Here is a 15,081-nt window from a genome sequence, read left to right as displayed (position 1 = left end):
CACCCGCCCTGTAAAGGGCTGACTCACCCGCCAAGCTTCCTGCATGCCCATTCATTCCAATGGGCGTCTCACCCGCCAAAAACAAAATCGGGTGATTTCACTCGCCTTTGCAACACAAATGGTTGAGAGCTATGTGCATGGATCATTACATGCATGCATGGATCATTACATGCATGCGTGCTGCTCATTGTTCTACGTGAAGGCCAGTGAAATATGTAGCCTAAAGTATTGAGCCGGATGGTTTTTTATTTTTAAGTTGGAATTTGGACAAACATTTATTGGAATCCGAAGATTAAAGTCATATATCTCATGGGTCTGGCCTGGTACTGCATGTGAGCATGTGCTGCGGAGGCATAGCTCTCAACCATTTGTGCTGCAATGGCGGGTGAAATCATCCGATTTTGTTTTTGGCGGGTGAGACGCCCATTGGAATGAATGGGCGTGCAGGAGGCTTGGCGGGTGAGTCAGCCTTTTACAAGGCGGGTGACACCCGCCAAAAGCGTGTGAGTTGAGAGCTATGTGCAGAGGTCTGTCTCAGGCTCTGGGCTTATATAGTTGGCTACTTGCTGCTTCTAAGCATGCCCAGGAGTGCAGTGTCTCAGGCTCTGGGCGTGTGCAGTGCATCAGAAGACTGGGCCTTAATATGTAGGTGTCTGAATCTGGAGTCTGATGACTGACCCCCACCTTGTGACCAGTTTACGGCAGCAGTGACATCACATCGGAGAGTGAGAAGCCCCAGCAGCATCTTATGAGGTGAGTGAGGGCTGTGCTGCTGTGTACTTGTTGCTCCTAAACTGCCCTGGGGAGCTGTGTCTCAGCTCTGGGCATGCAGGCCCTCGGGAGCAGTGGCTCAGTCTCTGGGCTTGCATGCCCTGATGAGCAGTGTCGCTGGCTCTGGGCTCGTGCTGCTGTGTACATACCGCTCCTAATTTGCCCTGGGGAGCAGTGTCTCAGGCTCTGGGCTTATATAGGTGTTTACATGCTGCTCCTAAGCATGCCTCAAAGAGCAGTGTCTCAGGTTCTGGGCTGGTATAGTTGTCTACATGCTGCTTCTAACCATGCCCTGGGGAGCAGTGTCGCTGGCTCTGGGCTCGTGCTGCTGTGTACATACCGCTCCTAATTTGCCCTGGGGAGCAGTGTCTCAGGCTCTGGGCTTGTGCAGTGCATCAGAAGGTGATGGCTGTGAATATGCGGGTGTCTGAATCTGGAGTCTGATGACTGACCCTCACCTGGGACCAGTTTCAGCCAGAAACTGATATTACAGCAGCAATGACATCACATCGGAGAGTGGGGGGCCCCAGCAGCTTCTGGTCAGGTGAGTGAGGAGTGTGCTGTGTTATGTGTGTGATATAGTTATCTAATTGTTTTGGATGTCCGTTTGCCATCAGCAATCACACTTTAGGCGTGGCTCTGAACTCACATGCTGTTGGCAGTGCCACCCTCCTGGTACACAGTTGACTCACCTGCCAGGCCTCCTGCACGCTGATTCCCTTCAATGATCCCCTACCCCCTCACTCCTCTGCTCCCCAAGCTATGCTTGAGGGGCCCTGGGTGCTGACTAGTTTACGGTAGCAGCATTCACCTGCTGAGCTGTCTGGTGATCTGTGGCACCTGCCATGTATCGCGTTGTGGCTGTTTGGGAATGTCAGGCAGCGCTCACCATATACTGCAGATCAGAAGAGAGCCCTACATCGCCAGCACGTGACTCCTTGGACTGTTTCATGGAATCCCATGAGCAGGCCTCCCACCCCGTGATTTACATCATGTGTGTTTCCCAGATGGACAGAACATGTAAGATAGCCATCGTGAACATGCTTAGGACAGAGATTGACATCATAGGACACATGGGCTAACATGTAACCTCTTACCAGGAACTAAGATCCCACAGCGAGAATCAGAATCACGGGCAGGAGCGCTCAGGACAGAGGCTGTTATGGCGAATTATTGCCCGGAGCTCCTGTTGATGCCGGAAAGCAAAGCAGGACTAATGAGGAACACTTCAGCCCACAATCCCCCACAATCCACGGTAAAGGGCATGCAGTCCCTTACATAGAACTCGAGAGGATATAGGAGCTTTCTGAATAATGATTCTAGACCGGGCTGACGACTCCAATAACATGTGACAGGTATGCAATTATCCACCAAGATGTAATTCCACCCAAGGGCGGTCGATAGGGTGGCCAACCTTTTGAGATCCTTTTGCGCAACTCTTGCCCACAAGGCAGTGGTGACGTCACATTGTCATTCACGTGTGGCCCACCCCATTTTAATTTAACCAAGTTGTTAATGGCTCTTAACACCTGTTTTTTTTTTATTTTTTTTTATTTTTTATTTGATTTAACTGTTTTTGGCAGTTTTTACAAAGATTGTGATTGCTGTTCCTTTATTTGATCGTTTCGTTGTTGTTGGTTGCGTCGTGTTCGTTCAATTTTCAGTTACTTTTAGGTTATTTCTCCGATCGTCAAGTTTATGTTCTGGAAGAGCTGTCCGACCGCAGTTACTGTTTCGGTGCTTCAGGATGTTCCACCAGTGTTCCTCTTCCATGCACCTCCTCCTGACATCAGGATGTTCCACCAGTGTTCCTCTTCCACGCACCTCCGCCTGACATCAGGATGTTCCACCAGTGTTCCTCTTCCACGCACCTCCTCCTGACATCAGGATGTTCCACCAGTGTTCCTCTTCCACGCACCTCCTCCTGACATCAGGATGTTCCACCAGTGTTCCTCTTCCACGCACCTCCTCCTGACATCAGGATGTTCCACCAGTGTTCCTCTTCCACGCACCTCCTCCTGACATCAGGATGTTCCACCAGTGTTCCTCTTCCATGCACCTCCGCCTGACATCAGGATGTTCCACCAGTCTTCCTCTTCCATGCACCTCCTCCTGACATCAGGATGTTCCACCAGTCTTCCTCTTCCACGCACCTCCTCCTGACATCAGGATGTTCCACCAGTCTTCCTCTTCCACGCACCTCCTCCTGACATCAGGATGTTCCACCATTCTTCCTCTTCCACGCACCTCCTCCTGACATCAGGATGTTCCACCAGTGTTCCTCTTCCACGCACCTCCTCCTGACATCAGGATGTTCCACCAGTGTTCCTCTTCCACGCACCTCCTCCTGACATCAGGATGTTCCACCAGTGTTCCTCTTCCACGCACCTCCTCCTGACATCAGGATGTTCCACCAGTGTTCCTCTTCCACGCACCTCCTCCTGACATCAGGATGTTCCACCATTCTTCCTCTTCCACGCACCTCCTCCTGACATCAGGATGTTCCACCAGTGTTCCTCTTCCACGCACCTCCTCCTGACATCAGGATGTTCCACCAGTGTTCCTCTTCCACGCACCTCCGCCTGACATCAGGATGTTGCACCAGTGTTCCTCTTCCACGCACCTCCGCCTGACATCAGGATGTTCCACCAGTGTTCCTCTTCCACGCACCTCCTCCTGACATCGGGATGTTCCACCAGTGTTCCTCTTCCATGCATCTTCTATTTCTGACAGGTGGCCCGTGTGGATCATTCTGATTGTGGACAGTTCAGGGCAGGACAGTAGGAGATGCCTCAGAGTTTCGACTGTTTCTGGTTTGTTGCAGAATCGGCAACGTTTGTTGGTGACGATACCTCTGATAAAAAGTATTTCTTTGGTATTTAAATGGTTCAGCCTTGCCCTGAGGTATGTATTTATGATTTGCTTGCTGGGACCATTTAGAAGGTAGCTCATAGGCTCATTTTGTTTTTGGTGGTTGGTTGGTAAGTCAAGAGTTAATTTGTTTTTGGAGGCGTCTTCCAATGTTCGGATCCAAACCATTTCTTTGAATTTTTTTGATGTTTTGTTTGGGTTACACTCCAATTCTTCCCAAGGGCTTCCTATTTCAGCAAGTGTCTCCGAGTTTCTTTGTTCCCACGCAGAGAGAATGTTATTGGAGCCTTTGTTTAGCTCTTCATGGATTATCCCGAATATCTTCTCAGAGGATAGCCTTATTTTCCTGTGGAGCATCACGATGTTCAAGTTCACTCTCCCCTTAATGATAGCACATTGATTTCTCTGTGGATCGACGCCAATTGGTGTTAATTGTGGGAGTATTAGGTAATATTATCCCCATATATATGGTTGCCGTATATAATATCGCCGGGAAAAGGTTGTGGCAATATTATATGGGTGACCTTATAGATGGGGACAGGGGCAGCAAAAAAAAAAGAAAAAAAAAGAAAAAATGAGTTTGGGGGTTGCGGGGGTGTCCCCCGCATGTTCCATGCAATAATGTCCCCCCAAACAACGGCCATTTTTCGGTGAGATTTTTGCATGGTGATATTTTTGAGGGGACATTATTACATGGAACCATTGTGGGAGCATCAGTAGTTTCCTCCAGAATAGGCCTTCTAGTTTTATCCAGATTCTTGGAGGTATCTGAGGCATCGTTTCTACTCTGTAGATGATGGCTGGTACTGCTTTTGTTATGTAGAAGTTCAGTGCTGGCTTCAGGGTAAATCTCCCGATTTTTTTATCTATTATACGTGCTTGTGTGAGCATGATTTTGGTTTTTGCAATCATGGTTTCCAGCACTGGGGTTTCGAAACGGTTAGAGATAATTGTGACTCCCAGATATCTGAATGATTTTATTTTTTCCAGTCTTTCTCCTGCTAGGGACCATTTCGATTTTTCTCTCCGTGCAGTTGTCTTTTCAAGTGTCATCACTTTTGTTTTTGTTGGATTGAGGGTCAAGTCGTTGGCCAGAAGATATGCTGACAGGGAGTCAAGTTTTCTTTGGAGACCTACAGCAGTTTGATCCAGTACTAAGATGCCGTCAGCATAAAGCAGTCTGCTTATTTTCTCGTTCCCTACATTGGGTGGGAATGATTTTACGGTGGGTCCCCAGTTTTGATCATCTCCGATAAATGCGTTATACAAGGCAGGGGCCAAAGGACATCCTTGCTTCACGCCTCTGTAGGTGTTGATCGCCTCTGAGAGTTGGCCTAATCCGTTCAATCGGACTCTCATAGAAGTTCCGGAGTAGAGTTCAATGATTGGATTAAGGATTGATGGAGGGCAGTTCCATTTCGTCAGTTTGTCTCAGGACAGGCTGTTATGGCGAATTATTGCCCGGAGCTCCTGTAGATGCCGGAAAGTGGGACTAATGGGGAACACTTCAGCCCACAATCACCCACAATCCATGGTAAAGGGCATAGAGTCCCTTACATGGAACTCGAGAGGATATAGGAGCTTTCTGAATAATGATTAAAAGCGCACACAGCGCCTCTAGACCGGGCTGACGACTCCAATAACATGTGACAGGTACGCAATTATCCACCAAGATACAATTCCAATCAAGGGTGGTCGATAAGGTGGCCAACCTTTTGAGATCCTTTTGCGCAACTCTTGCCCACAAGGCAGTGAAGACGTCACGTTGTCATTCACGTTTGGCCCACCCCATTTTAATTTAACCAATTTGTTAATGGCTCTTAACACCTGGCTTTATTGCAATGCAAATGGTTTATCCTTGGGAGGTCATGGTCACGTATTGTAACTGGAAACATGACCATCACGACAACCCCAGTAACAAAGCTTTAGCATTGGAATGAAGACAGGTGTCAGAGCGTTAACAGATTGACCTGCAGGCACATAAAAGGAGCCCGGGCTGTGGGGCCACCCAGAGAAAGAAAGCAGCAGGCGGTAGCAGGCAGCAGCAGGCGGCAGCGCCGTGGTGTGTAGATGGCCACTTCAGTTTGCAGAGTGGCTGTGCTGGACGTAGTTTGTCCCGACTTGCTGTCTCCCGAGAGTCACACTGCAGGGAACAAAGCAAGCCAGGACAACCTGCCTCCCGCACAGCGAATCTGCAAACTGCGGGACAGAGTCCCAAATATGGGACAATCCCGCAAAATACGGGACAGTTGGCCACCCTAGCGGTCGACCATCAGGAAGGCTTATTATTCATGTATTCATTTATTTCAGCTCCAAACTCTGAGGCATCAAAGCGCGAGTTACAGAAAGTACATACTACAGATCATAAAGCGTAAGAGGTTACAGCATAATGGTGCGTGGTAAAGTACGCTTAGTCAAGCCTCACCTCATGGTATGGGGCTACTCTAGGCATGCACAAGCATATGAGACAAAGTAGGTATGTGTACACGGTACAGGCTACATGGACCGCACATGGCTGTCAGGTCAAATCGGTAGGTTGCAGCAAACAGGCATAATAGGTAAACACGAGTGTCCACAGTCTGGCCAAGCCTCACCTCATGGTGCGGGGGACACAGTCAGGAGTGCAAACAGGCATAATAGGTAAACACAGTGAGTGTCAAAGCCTCACCTCACGGTGCGGGAATGGGGAGCATGGATGCACCGGCACCGTTCATAACGGTGCTGGTGCATCCACGAGTTGTGTTCGCGGATGCCTTCCATTCCGCCAGGGCAGACCTGGCGGAATGGAAGGTACCCGTGAGCACAACTCGCAGTTTGGTGGTGCGGTAGCAACGTCAAACTCCTGTTGACCCCCAATGAGTGTCCACAGTCTGGCAAAGCCTCAACTCATGGTGTGGGGAACATATTAAGGAGTGCAAACAGGCATAATAGGTAAACACAATGGGCCTCATTATGACCCAGGCACTAAGTGTTTAACGGCGCCGTAAAAGGCTGCGGCGCCGTTAAACACCTAGCGCCTAATTACGAGGTCCCTTTGCGGGACCCGACCTTAACGGCTGTTTTACCAGCCGTTAAAGTAGGGACCCGAGGGACCTTGGTGCTAATTACGGTACCGCAATTTGCAGTACCGTAATTAGCGCCTTCCCCATTCCCATTGAGCCCTATGGGGCAAAAATGGGAATGGGGAAGGGCCATGGCGGCATGGGGAATTACCGCCCCACCAACTTCAGAATGGGGTGGTAATTCCCCATTCCGCCATGGCGTACTCCGGCATGGACCATGGTGCTAATAGCACCATGGTTTAGCGCCAGAGTCCTAATGAGGCCCAATGAGTGTTCTTTCAAAGCCTCACTTCATGGGGCGGGGGACACATTCAGGAGTGCAAACAGGCATAAAGGATAAACACAATGGGCCTCATTACGAGTATGGAGGTAGCCATGCCGCTTTTAGCGGCATGGCTACCCCCATACCGGGTCCGGGTCCGGGTCCGGGTCCGGGTCTGGGTTCCAGGAATGAGGAATTACCGTTCCATTCCAACCTTGGAGGGCCCAGTAATTCCCTTTCCCGGGACCCAGATCCAGTACATCCCCATTCCCATTTGAGCCCCCATAGGGCTCAATGGGAATGGGGAGGATGCTAACAATGGGCCTGTTAATGACAGGCCTTTGTTAGCATCCTGGTCTGCTAACGAGTCCCGCTAAGGATGCCTGGTCTGACCAGGCGTTCCAGAGCGGGACCCGCTGCAGACCTCGTAATAGTGCAGCCCGTAATGAACGGTTCCGGTCCCCTGCCGGCACCATTCATTACGAGTCCGCACTTGTTGTAATGAGGCCCAATGAGTGTCCATAGACCTGCAAAGTCTCACCTCATGGTGCGGGGGACACATTCAGGAGTGCAAACAGGCATAATAGTTAAAAACAACGAGGGTCCCACAGTCTGGCAAAGCCTTACCTCATGGTGTGGGGGACACATTCAGGAGTGCAAACAGGCATAATAAGTAAACACAACACAGAATACAACAGACTAACACCAGAGCTGTTTTACCTGACATGTCCCAATGCTAGGGTCAGGCACAGTCAGGCAATTGACCAGAACCACACAAACCTGACAGCCCTTTCCCTTCCCCACAGGGATCAAAGGTGAAGCACCAGAGCACAGGACGCGCAAGGCAGACCGTATGACATGAGAGCTAACACAACACGGCAGTTCAAGAGGAGGCAAAATACAGGGGCCCTCATTACGACCCTGGCGTTGGACCATGGTGCTAATAGCACCATGGTCCATGCCGGTTACTTACCGACTCCGCCATGGCGGAATGGGGAATTACCGCCCCATTCCGAGATTGGCGGGCGGTAATTCCCCATGCCGCCATGGCCCTTCCCCATTCCCATTTTTGCCACATAGGGCTCAATGGGAATGGGGAAGGCGCTAAGTACGGTGCCGCAAATTGCGGCACCATACTTAGCACCAAGGTCCCTTTGCGGGTTGGTTTTTAACGCCTGCAAAAAGCAGGCGTTAAAGTCTCCAACCCGCAAAGGGACCTCGTAATCAGGCGTTAAGGGTTTAACGGCGCTGCCACCTTTTACGGCGCCGTTAACCCCTTAACGCCTGGGTTGTAATGAGGGCCAGGGAATACAGTGAGGGTGACAAGGAGAGAAGCAACCTTGCTCTTTCCGATCAAGGCCCATGAAACCTCTGCAGATAGAAACAAAAGACCGCAAACAGTAGCCAGTGTTTGTTGCAGCAGATGTCTACGGTACGCGAGACCCTCCTCCACTGATAACCAAGCTGGGGGAGGATGCTTGTCTGGGTTGTACGAACCTTGACTCCAAGGATAAAGAAAGGCAAGCAGTTCATCACAGCTGATGAGTCGAGGCGAGAATCGATAAGAAATTGAACTGTGTTGAACGAAAAGTAGCCAATGGCTAATTTGAACTTTGAAAGACTTAAAGATACGGTTGAAGAAAGATGGGGAAAGCCAGCACCATGTAGGTGCTCAGGCAAGAGACTCTGGGTAATTACCTGATGGTAGAAACTACTGGAAACAGACACCATTGGGAAGAGGTGACAAGAGGTCAAAGTGGTCGTACAGGGGTCTTGAAAAATCCTATGTAGCTTTGAAAGTCTTTGACCTACAGATGATTAAGAAGCGAAGGGAAATAAATCCGGTTTGGTAAAATGAGCGCATGAACAGTGTGTTGGAAAAGTTGTCGAGAGTGAACCCCGGAAGAGGGAAGCCGACAAGCAGGAATGAACCCTGAGGAAAGCTATCACCCAAAGTTCATTGAGAAAGGAACTGTTCAATTGATTGGTTGAATACGATACGTGAGGGATTGGCGCCTGAAAGAGAGAGACCCAGGGGTGAAGTCATCACCCAACGTGAACTGTGGAGAAGAACTTTTTGTTTGTTTGTTTGTTTGTTTGTTTTGGGATACATCAGGCCCTCGAAGGCAAGAGATGTTTTTTATGAAAAGAGACGTTACCATCGAAGAACCTGATAGCTGGAACAGAACTGTCAGCTTGTGCTGAGAAAGCTCGAGCATATACTGTGGTAGCTGGAATGGAACTGTTGGCTCGTGCTGAGAAAGCTCAAGTGTGTGCTCTGCTCCAAGGTCCCACCTTGTCCCGTGATGCAAATGTGGGGAAGTGAGACCCCTGGCAATCACATCCTGACATATGATTTGGAACACTTCTTTTCTTTATTGAAACCCTATCCCACACTCTTTATATAATTAGTTTTAAGGACTTGGCAATAGGTTTTTCTTAGTATAGGCCCTTTTTATTTGCACAATGCCACTAGGACTGCCGTATTTTTCATTTGATGGTCGATGTGTGCTCCCATCTTAGATCTAGGTTTAGGTTAGGCGTTTTTCCACCCTGCATTTATTGTTCAATAAACAACCTTGAACTGTGATAAATTATATCTGTCTTTACTGTTGCCACCATGAGTTCCTTACATATGGAGTTAGAGGTGTGATGTTACTCAATTGAAACTAATTGGGAACCCTACAAATTCAAAATCGTAGTCAGAGAGTCTCTATACCTTCTATCGCCACCAAGGAATCAATAGGGTTTGATATATGTAGCAGTAGTGAAGCTACCATTCCCCCTGCGAAAAGAGGAATGATTTCTAAAGACTTGTTTTTGATAACTTCTCAGGAGTCTTACAATCGATTGGCTGCAAAATCTGGCCTAGCGTGGAAGTTAATGATAGACTTCTTAGCAGGCATTATTGATCCAGACATAGGGGAGATGTGAAGGTTCTCTTACAAAATCATGGCAAATCCTGTTTGAGGTACGTTGGGGAGATCAAATTGCTCAGGGGATTTTGGAAAGAACTCTGTTTCCTCAGTTTAAAGAAAGTGAACCAGATACAACAGAAAGATGTAACTTAGGCTTTGCAGAAGCTGATGAATCATTTGACATTGAAGAAAGTAAGGGAGAGGAACCCACCATCTATCCCAACCTAGCCTTCGCTCAGCGAAATGATCCAGTTCTCACTGAAGCATTTTTGCAAGCAATTATGGAAGAAGAAGGTTTAGAGAAAGGGAGTCCCTTTTTCTTTCCAAAACAAGCATTTCTTTGCAGAAAATAAACCTCCCCAGAAGGCATGGTAAAAATGCAGTTGGTTATACCCATAGACAAACGAAATGTTGTACTAGAAATCGTGCATTCCCATCTTAACGGGGGCATTTAGGACAATCTAAAACCCAGGCGCATATTGGTGGAAAGTTTTACTGGACATGTATCTACACTGATATAAAAACTTACATCCAGACATGCAAAATATGTCAAAAGACCAGTACGCACATCCCATCACCTGCCCCTCTGAACCCATTGCCGATTATAGAAATCTCCTTTCCAAGAATTGGTATGGACATAATTGGACCTCTTTAAACCTCCAATAAATATGTCCTTATGATCGTGGATTATACAACCCGATATCCCGTGGTGTTCCCAATGCGAAATATTACCACCCAGCAGATCCTTAAACATCTTCTACCTTATTTCTTCAGGGTCAGCTTTCCCAAGGAAATTTTAACGGACCAGGGCTTGACTTTTATGAGTAAGCTTATGGGCGAGGTCAAAGAGCTACTCCATATTACCAACTTGCGAACTTCAGTGTACCCTCCTCAAACCAATGGCTTGGTAGAAAGATTCAACAAAACCTTAAAATGAATTCCCCAAAAGCTGGTAGACAAGGTTGATAAAGAATGGGACTGAATGATCCCACGGGCACTATTTGCAGTGAAGAAAACCCCCCAAGCTTCCACAGGTTTCTCTCCCTTAGAATTGCTCTATGGAAGAGAACCGAAAGATGTCCTGGACATACTCTGGGCAACCTGGGAAGAACGAGATAAAGCCCCTATTACCATCTCGCAAACTACCACCCGAATGCGAGAACATATGAAGTTGGTCCGAGAAGTAGTTTGTACCGATATGGAAAAAACTCAGAGCCAACAAAAAGCCAATTATGACAAGAAAGTGAATTTAAGATCATTCTCTGTAGGACAGAAAGTACTGGTCCGCTTACCACCCTCTGAGAACAAGCTGATCTCCAAGTGGCAAAGACTGTATGAAGTAGTAGAAAGAACAGGAACCTGTACTTATTGAGTAGCCCAACCAGAGAGAAAACATAAAATCCAATAATAGCACATCTCTTGAAAGAGTGCAATGAAAACCCGTTAGACACCCAGGCCAAAGTATTAGCCTTTGGTTCCCGAAGACATATATAACGTTGATTTAATCCCTTCTGAGGTATCTACTCAATACCAACAGGACTTAAACGATGTTGTAATTTCATTTCCCAATGTATTCTCGTTAAAACTAGGAAGAGTAAAAGGTACATACCACTGTATCAGAACACCTAAAGTTAAAGTGGTACATTTAAAATCATATCGACTCCCAGAAGCTCGTAAGCAGATAGTGATTGAGGAAGTCAACAAAATGTTGAAAGCTAACATTATTGAGCCCTCCTCAAGTCCATAGTCCTCTCCTTTCATGCTGGTCACTAGACCTGAACGTTCCTGGAGATTTTGTATTGACTGCCGTCAAGTTAATGCCATATCGGATTTCGATGTCTACCCCATGCCACACATCAATGACCTAATTGATAAACTCAGAGCAGCCACCTTTCTATCTACCCTATATTTAACCAAGTACTGGCAAGTTCCTGTATATGCACCAGATAAGGAAAAGACTGTCAGGGTAATTCATAGAATTTCGCAGAAAAGTGTCGCAATCGGCTGGCGCAGAGTGTCCGCGTGCGATTGACTGCGCCAGGCACGTGCGATAAAACCGATTTCCGCGCACAGCGTATTCATGGATTTCATGCTCCCAAACCAGCCGTGGCGCAGAGTATCGCAGCGACCCTGCAGCAGCGCCAGTAACGCCCCCAAGAACGCCCTCGCGCAAGGAAAAGCCAGCAAAATCGCTAAATCATCGCAAAGGGCTGCGCTAACCCTGGACCAGTTTACAGGGCAGCCAAACAAGGAATGCAAAGCGGGTAACGTGCATATCAGGGGTACACGTGAAGTCATACACGCGATTAGCCAGGGTAAGTGTATTACAGGGGTACACGTGAAGTCATACACGCGATTAGCCAGGGTACGTGTATTACAGGGGTACGCGGGAAGTTTAACACGCGATTGGCCAGGGTACGTGTATTACAGGGGTACGCGGGAAGTTTAACACGCGATTGGCCAGGGTACGTGTATTACAGGGGTACGCGGGAAGTTTAACACGCGATTAGCCAGGGTAAGTGTATTACAGGGGTACACGTGAAGTCATACACGCGATTAGCCAGGGTACGTGTATTACAGGGGTACGCGGGAAGTTTCACACGCGATTGGCCAGGGTACGTGTATTACAGGGGTACGCGGGAAGTTTAACACGCGATTAGCCAGTGTAAGTGTATTACAGGGGTACACGTGAAGTCATACACGCGATTAGCCAGGGTACGTGTATTACAGGGGTACGCGGGAAGTTTAACATGCGATTGGCCAGGGTACGTGTATTACAGGGGTATGCGGGAAGTTTAACACGCGATTAGCCAGGGTAAGTGTATTATAGGGGTACGCGGGAAGTTTAACACGCGATTAGCCAGGGTACGTGTATTACAGGGGTACGCGGGAAGTTTAACACGCGATTGGCCAGGGTACGTGTATTACAGGGGTACGCGGGAAGTTTAACACGCGATTGGCCAGGGTACGTGTATTACAGGGGTACGCGTGAAGTTATACACGCGATTAGCCAGGGTACGTGTATTACAGGGGTACGCGGGAAGTTTAACACGCGATTGGCCAGGGTACGTGTATTACAGGGGTACGCGGGAAGTTCAACACGCGATTGGCCAGGGTACGTGTATTACAGGGGTACGCGGGAAGTTTCACATGCGATTTGGCCAGGTACGTGTATTACAGGGGTGCGTGGGAATTATCACACGCGATTTGGCTTGGTACGTGTATTACAGGGGTGTGCGGGAATTATCACACGCAATCAGGCTGGGTGGGTCCTCACAGGTGTTCCCTGTACACCCTCCACAGCCCCTGCAGGCAGCCCACAAAACAGGGGACTACCCTGCACACCTGCTCATGTCCCCCTGCACCCCCACCCCCCAGCAGTGCAGGGGCAGCCTCCACCAGGCCCCCACTCATGTCTCCCACCACCCCCACCCCCCAGCCACCAGGGTCACCCTCCACCAGGCCCCCACTCATGTCTCCCACCACCCCCACCCCCCAGCAGTGCAGGGGCACCCTCCACCAGGCCCCCACTCATGACTCCCACCACCCCCACCCCCCAGCAGTGCAGGGGCAGCCTCCACCAGGCCCCCACTCATGTCCCCTATCACCCCACCCCCCCGCCACCAGGGTCACCCTCCACCAGGCCCCCACTCATGTCTCCCACCACCCCCACCCCCCAGCAGTGCAGGGGCAGCCTCCACCAGGCCCCCACTCATGTCTCCCACCACCCCCACCCCCCAGCCACCAGGGTCACCCTCCACCAGGCCCCCACTCATGTCTCCCACCACCCCCACCCCCCAGCAGTGCAGGGGCACCCTCCACCAGGCCCCCACTCATGTCTCCCACCACCCCCACCCCCCAGCAGTGCAGGGGCAGCCTCCACCAGGCCCCCACTCATGTCCCCTATCACCCCACCCCCCCGCCACCAGGGTCACCCTCCACCAGGCCCCCACTCATGTCTCCCACCACCCCCACCCCCCAGCAGTGCAGGGGCACCCTCCACCAGGCCCCCACTCATGTCTCCCACCACCCCCACCCCCCAGCCACCAGGGTCACCCTCCACCAGGCCCCCACTCATGTCTCCCACCACCCCCACCCCCCAGCAGTGCAGGGGCACCCTCCACCAGGCCCCCACTCATGTCTCCCACCACCCCCACCCCCCAGCAGTGCAGGGGCAGCCTCCACCAGGCCCCCACTCATGTCCCCTATCACCCCACCCCCCCGCCACCAGGGTCACCCTCCACCAGGCCCCCACTCATGTCTCCCACCACCCCCACCCCCCAGCAGTGCAGGGGCACCCTCCACCAGGCCCCCACTCATGTCTCCCACCACCCCCACCCCCCAGCAGTGCAGGGGCAGCCTCCACCAGGCCCCCACTCATGTCCCCTATCACCCCCACCCCCCCGCCACCAGGGGCACCCTCCACCAGGCCCCCACTCATGTCTCCCACCACCCCCACCCCCCAGCAGTGCAGGGGCAGCCTCCACCAGGCCCCCACTCATGTCCCCTATCACCCCACCCCCCCGCCACCAGGGTCACCCTCCACCAGGCCCCCACTCATGTCTCCCACCACCCCCACCCCCCAGCAGTGCAGGGGCACCCTCCACCAGGCCCCCACTCATGTCTCCCACCACCCCCACCCCCCAGCCACCAGGGTCACCCTCCACCAGGCCCCCACTCATGTCTCCCACCACCCCCACCCCCCAGCAGTGCAGGGGCACCCTCCACCAGGCCCCCACTCATGTCTCCCACCACCCCCACCCCCCAGCAGTGCAGGGGCAGCCTCCACCAGGCCCCCACTCATGTCCCCTATCACCCCACCCCCCCGCCACCAGGGTCACCCTCCACCAGGCCCCCACTCATGTCTCCCACCACCCCCACCCCCCAGCAGTGCAGGGGCACCCTCCACCAGGCCCCCACTCATGTCTCCCACCACCCCCACCCCCCAGCAGTGCAGGGGCAGCCTCCACCAGGCCCCCACTCATGTCCCCTATCACCCCCACCCCCCCGCCACCAGGGGCACCCTCCACCAGGCCCCCACTCATGTCTCCCACCACCCCCACCCCCCAGCAGTGCAGGGGCAGCCTCCACCAGGCCCCCACTCATGTCCCCTATCACCCCACCCCCCCCGCCACCAGGGTCACCCTCCACCAGGCCCCCACTCATGTCTCCCACCACCCCCACCCCCCAGCAGTGC

General features: G+C 51.2%; 1 pseudogene; it reads left to right on the top strand.

Moving 5' to 3' along the window:
• The first annotated feature begins 1,149 nt into the window (after positions 1 to 1,149).
• Positions 1,150 to 15,081, top strand: part of LOC138473378 (zinc finger protein 850-like) — a 114,359-nt pseudogene continuing 100,427 nt past the window's right edge.

The sequence above is a fragment of the Ambystoma mexicanum genome, chromosome 8 (genome assembly GCF_040938575.1).
Source record: "Ambystoma mexicanum isolate Mex_15411 chromosome 8, UKY_AmexF1_1, whole genome shotgun sequence".
Taxonomy (NCBI): Eukaryota; Metazoa; Chordata; class Amphibia; order Caudata; family Ambystomatidae; genus Ambystoma; species Ambystoma mexicanum.
This window is presented reverse-complemented; position numbering and strand designations above follow the sequence as displayed.